At 33.8% G+C, this 6,654-nt stretch overlaps 1 long non-coding RNA gene across 1 annotated transcript; it reads right to left on the bottom strand.

The window, feature by feature from the left end:
* Window positions 1-1,197: 1,197 nt before the first annotated feature.
* On the bottom strand, window positions 1,198-2,395 carry LOC116199544. Its single transcript, XR_004155559.1, has 2 exons — window positions 1,608-2,395; window positions 1,198-1,425 (listed from the first exon to the last, which is right to left on the bottom strand). It is a non-coding gene; the product is annotated as an uncharacterized LOC116199544 (long non-coding RNA).
* Between the last annotated feature and the right edge of the window lie 4,259 nt (window positions 2,396-6,654).

Here is a 6,654-nt window from a genome sequence, read left to right as displayed (position 1 = left end):
GAAGGTAATTTTGATTGTTTGAACCGATCTCTGGCCATTCTAAAAGCACTCACGATTTGATTCACCTCATCAAACAAGTTGATTAAACCTTGAACTATATTTTGATCTAACTCATTCTCCGTCAAACCCGAAACTTTTATTCTATTAGAGACTTCACTGTCAGTGTCGTGTGTATATAATTGAGCAAACTTTGGCATTTGTCCTGGCATCGTTAATAGCGACTCAATTCTATGATAATTTTGACCACTCATAAGAAGTATATATGGGTCGGGCCATTCATTGATTTGGTGATCTATCTTAGAGCCAATTGATGTAAAAGCAAACATTGAATTGACCAGCTCTAGGATTCAAGAAGAAATCCAGATATGGAGGAGTAGATTGAAGGAGAGGCGAATAAACTTTCCCTTCCTGATAACATAATGAAAATTCATTACCTATTTTTTTGGATGCGTTCTTCAGCTCAAAACATCGCACCTCAGTATTCACATATATATTCTGGCCAACTAAAATTGCATAGTTCATCTTGACCTCCTAATTTTTAAATAAAAAAGGACGAAAAATTTTAAATTTAATTGTGTAAATTTGTTCGAACAAAATAATAAAGAGATTGAAATTATAACTAAATGGGCAAGTAAAGTAATATTTTCGAAGAAGGTGCAAATACCTCCATCATCAGTTGACATGACCAAAGCAGTCGAAGCATGGATGTTTTCTTCTATTACCTCTGTCATATGCTCGCCTCCGTTATAAGGATCCACTTTCATTGTTGCTTGTTCCACTACTATTACTACCAAGATATACATGTTTTCTCTTGCCTTTTGCAATAGTAGAAGCAATGATATCGTACTATCTTCGTTCGCCATTATGGATATGATCCACATTCATCTTTCCATGCCTTGATCTTTGTCGTGCAAGTATCTCTCTTCTTCACAGCCTGTTATTACTACATGTTACATTTCTATCCATCTTAAGTTGATATCATCGGCATAAGTAGTGTTAATAAAAGAAATTAGACGTGTGTTCATTTTTAAATACGGGACATGGGTACTCTTTATGAGAAGAACCATGCATGACCTTAGAGGTCATTGACACCAGTAATACAATAGTTTAAAAGCCGAGATCAGAACATATTTTCGGGTACCAAATGGTATTTTGAGGATAATGCGTCCCACAAAGTGATATTCGAACACAATCTCCTAAATCGATGAAGAAAGCAACCTCTTCTAATCATTTGTAATAGAACAGTACGGCATAACATAATCACAATGTTTGTTCCCAACCACTCTCCAAATCCGACAGAAACATGAAGAAGTAACGCCTCAAGTTAGATTCCAGCCGTTTGAGATAGGATAGAAACATCAGTGACAGGACAGAGAAGCCAAACACGGGTCAGCTGTACACTCTTCTTTCCCGACACCGAAGAACCTAAACACAGAACACAGACCAAGCAAACTTGTCAATCTTACGATCCCAACCACCCAGAATTTTTATTTTTTAAAGAAAATCGATACTTTGAAACATTAGAAAGAGGAAATCAAGAACAAAATATCAAAAATCAGGCACAATCAGTCCATAGCCAGGTCACCGACGGCAGAAGGCCAAACCACCTCCTGATCAGGCTCGATCACATCCTAATCAAACCGTCCTGCCATGCCGTGACCAGACCACGACCGTCTACTGCCCGCAACCAACCAACTGCCATCTGCCCTTGACCAGCGGCAGTAGCAGTGCCGCGGCAGCGGAATCCCTCTCCCTGCCTCCCAGCTTTCCCTCCCCTCTTCGATGGTGGCTTCTACTCTGCGGACACCCGCCTTTGCCCCGCGACAATATCCCCTCCCTCCACTACAAAGGATGCTACTCTTGGCCCAGCTGATCCTGCCAACCGCCTGTGAATATCAACCTTCTGTGGTAGTTCCCTTTTTTGTTGGTTTTTACGGATCTCGACTTCTTGACACTCGCTGATTTGAACCGATCAAGGAAACTATAAGTACTTCGATTTGATAGTCTCGCTGATTTTGATTAGTTTGACTGTCATTGGTTTAAACCGATCAAGAAAACCTTGTTGAATTAGTTTGACCGTCTAGAGATTGGACTGTTTGGGAATTGGTTGATTGAATTGGTCTAGGGGTGTAATTTGTGAAGGGTTCCTACGCTGAGTACCGATCCAAGACTCCTTCTCACTTTGCTTCTCCATTTCTACAGTAGTAGTAGCCTCTATATGGATTGAGTTATGCTGTGCTTCTCGATTTTCACCATGGTCCATATAGAGTGTAGTCCCAAGAGGTTGAGAATGGATTATAACAACTGAAAGGATTCTGCAAATGTATATATGTTTATTTGATGTGCTTCAGTCACATGTATTTCCTTTGCAGTGATCTCGATGAATCTATTGTATTTTTTCCGTCTCTGTAATTTACAGTCTTGGACATTTTTCTTTGTAATAGTTTTTGTCATCATTGAACATTCATTGATTGCCGAGGGAAAAAAAGCTAGAATTAATAATAATAATAATAATAATAATAATAATAATAAAACAGATAGAAGTACTTTCACATAAAAAAACCAAATAGATATTCAAATATTTAACATAAAAGTGGCATTCAATTTTTAATAGTTAAGAAATTAAATAAAAAAAGTAAGAAGAAAGACAATTCCTTCGATTGGAATAGCTTATTTCTACATAGCACTTCTCCCCGACAATGTCCTCAATTCACCTAATTCCAAATTTCACTTCTCCGAAAGCCTTATATCGGTGTACTGTTTAATAAAAAGAAAAAAAAAATGTTATTAGATCGCTGAAAGCAGGTCGCCTAATTACCAATTTAAACCATAGATAAATGGAACTGAGAATCGTTCTCTCTCTCTCTCCTTCTTTTTTCCCCTTTCTTCCCTTTTTTTTTCGATGTGTACCCTGGTATTCAGAAATCCAATGGGGTCTGACTAATCCAGTCGGGAGATCGAGCATTAAAAATTATTCTCCCTCCCAACAAGTGCGCTTCCCGAAATTTGAACTTGTGTTATCCTCCTTACGGGGGGTGAACTACTTACCATTGAGCCAATACTTTTGTTGGTCCTTTCTTCCCTTTATTTGGGTGGAATTAGAACGTTTTATCTTCAGGACATCATCTTCACGCATGTATATATATATATATACAATGATAAAAGCCAATAAATTAAATAGTGTGTGCATGCATCTGTTGGATCTAGTATGACAACTTCATGGCCAATCCCAATTTCAATAATATTCCAAGCCCCTAAAACAAACTCAACATCTCTTTCACATCTCCTTTTTGATTTGTTTATTAATATCATGTGGGTCAAATGTGCGAATATACTATTTGGGCCAATAGAAAGCTCAGTTAACTTTGCATGTCCTCTCGACATGCTCCATCATGAAAAATCAAAGGCATGGAAATAATTGTTAATATTGATTATTAATTATTATTCTCGTCCATCACATATCTTCATCATGCATGATCATAAGGTACACGCACTTTGGTCGGACACAAATATAACCGAAGGGTCAAGATAATAAAAACTAACAACATTTCCGACCAACTAACCTGACCTAATTGATTTCTGTGGCTCTTCGAGCTAATTATAGTATGACCATATATGCGTTTGTTTGGGCAAATTAATAAACAAGAGTCAAAGAAAGAGATGGAGATATGGGAAGCACGTCTTTCAATTACTTAATCATAAGCCATTTATTGAATGAAACGGTCAATTTTGGTACTAATTATCTTTGAATTATCTTGAAGGACCAGCTTATTCCACCTGTATTTTAAGCTTAACCTCCGACCAAGCTATCAACTCCCAACTCACATCATATCTCCATCAAGCCACTAATACTCCATAAACCCTAATTATTGTCATCTGATTTTCTAATTCATTTTTGTGTGTATATCAGTCCTCATAAAATCGAGCTGTGATACAATTATTAGTTAATCTTTGGAAAGTGACCATTCGCAAGCTATCAAATGAGTGTGCACTGAACTCATGTTCCGAATGCGAAAATGTTCAAGAATGTCCATGAAATTCAAGAACATTGCAAGCACGGTACCGTGTGTATATAAATGCAGGATGATCAGGAGGAATACCACCATTTTATCATTTTTGGGAAAATTTGGGACTAAATTCAACTCTAATTATTTAACGTTACTTTCGATTCCTCAATTTATGTCAACTGCCTGAACCATGAGGGATTTCCGCCAGTTCAATAACCGGTTTTTCAAGGGTTTAATCGTCAAAATTTCTTAAGAGCTAGGCACCACCCGTGCCTCGCACGAAATTTTTATACATGACAAATTAAATTTTATTATTTAAATTGGTCTTTAAATATAGTAATTAGTTTATGATCGTACCTTTCGCTCTTGATAAATATTTTTTGTTGCTAATGAATGTAAAATATTATATTCATGAGTTTTTTTCCTACTAAAATATTTCATGAAAATGATATTGAATCAATACATTTTGCAAGTAAGATTTGTAAAATCAAATGAGTAAGATTATTTTTATCAAAGTTAATGTAATTAATGAGATTTTTTTAATAGTTAACAACAAAATTGTAGAAAGCACTTCCAATTTTAGATTTTGTTTTATTCAGCAAAAAAAACATTATTTTACATCTCTTCTAAACATAATAAACCCTCCTAAAATTTAAAAGTTTCAACTTAAATTTATATAAATTTAAATACTTTCTATTTTTTATTGAATTTACTTAATTTATTATCCCGTATATTCATGTTGCAGTTTATGTTTTTATTTCCAGAATTTCTCTATAATAATTTACCGTTTCATGCCATTATCAATATTTTTATCTGATATTTCTGTTTAAGTAAAAAATAAACATTCTCAATTGAATAGTTGCTATCATTTTGATGAATTGAGAATGTTTTAATTAGCAGTATATTTTAATGAGAATAGGCTTTCACGTGTAATCTATTTATTGTGAATAGATTTTTGTTCAATCAAAATAAAAATAATGGGCTCGTAGAATCACATCGGAAATTCATGAAATTCAATTAAACTGTTACATTTTCCATTTTAGAGATTGTCTTTACAATTTTATTTTCATTATAGAATTTAAACAGGTAAAAAAAAATATAGTGACATTGTATTTTAATACACTTATATATTCATAAATACTATTTCAAGAAAATTTTTATTAACTATATTTTCAGCTAAAACTATTAAAGTATATTAACATAGAATTAATTATTGGTCAACAATTCAACGTCATCTATTTTCAAGATTGTTAATGATTAATTAGTTTTTATTCAAAAGATCTATATCTGTTTTATAGTAGATTATTTTTTATAACAACTAATTTAACTTTAAATATAATATTTTTTCGCCATCTGAATATGAAATATCTCCCTCTTTTTCTCTTTGATTGATTAGATATTCATTATTATTATTTAAAAATAATTAAGTTTTTGCTATCGTCAAATAGTCCTGTTAGTTTCATTTTGTGTTTTAATGAGAACAAGCCATTTGCATGTACATCAAATCTGTCATGATAACATACTTGCTATTGGCATATTGTACTGCCAGGCGGTACCCAAACCGATTAAGCGATCAAGGATACTGCAGGGAATTCATTCGAACTAGACGTATTTGGTCTGATTCAAATGATCCATTGCATCTTTACCATTTCATGGGCCCTCAAGTATAAAGCATATATGATTTCTCATCTTCAATGTTCTATGCGTTTTCATGGGCTCTAATTAACTAGGAATAGAACATGATAATAAGGGTGGAAAAAATAAAAAAAGAAGATGATGAAGAGAGAAATGAAACCTTAATGGCATGAGCAAAGCTCTGTCAAGATCCTGTCACTGTAGAAAAAATCAGCAAGTAAGATTCGCTTCCTAAACAGTGATGTATGATCAGATCTCTCCACCGAGACACAAAAGGCAAACGGCAATTTCTAGCATGAGATTTCTGTAAATTCCAAGAAATCTTGCAAAAATTGGACACAATACTCCATTTCCTTCTTCCCCCCAGCATTTTCTGCCCAAAAAATTTAAAAAATAGAAATTAAATCTTTATGGCAATTTTCCCGGCTTTCTTTTTTCCTTTATGCAACTTCTTGGTTATTATATGATATATTTGTGGTTATAGAAAGGCTCATAAATCTAGGAAGTAAAAGCAGTGAAGGGACACGAAATATTCTATTGGCCATTGTCAAGGAAAGAATTCCTGAAAACTGGGGAGAAGAGAAAAAGAAAATAATTGAACAAAAATCAAATCAATAATTTTACTAACAAAAATCGAATCTAGAATATCATAATTTTAGAAATAAGAGTGTTACTGCATTATATACGCTTTCTTGACTATCTTTAGTTTATCTATTTGCCAAGGAAACAGGGGATAAGAGAAAAAGAAAATACATTGAAGGAAAAAGACGGAGAAAGAATTATTAGTCAAATGGGCCAAATTAAATCACGCGGCTTCATGTACCAATTTTGTTCCTTTATAATAGGAAATAATCCTCACATATATTCTATTCTCTATTCTATTCCAAATGGCTGCATTTGATTTTGATGTTATTATTATCACCACAAAAAAAAAAATTATAAAAACGAGAAAAATCAATCAAATCGATTGCACCAAACCACTGATTGAAGCTCACAAATTTCGTACAAGAAT

This window comes from Punica granatum, chromosome 1, assembly GCF_007655135.1.
Source record: "Punica granatum isolate Tunisia-2019 chromosome 1, ASM765513v2, whole genome shotgun sequence".
NCBI lineage: Eukaryota > Viridiplantae > Streptophyta > Magnoliopsida > Myrtales > Lythraceae > Punica > Punica granatum.
The sequence above is the reverse complement of the archived record's forward strand: the minus strand, read 5'-3'. Positions and strand labels throughout refer to the sequence as shown.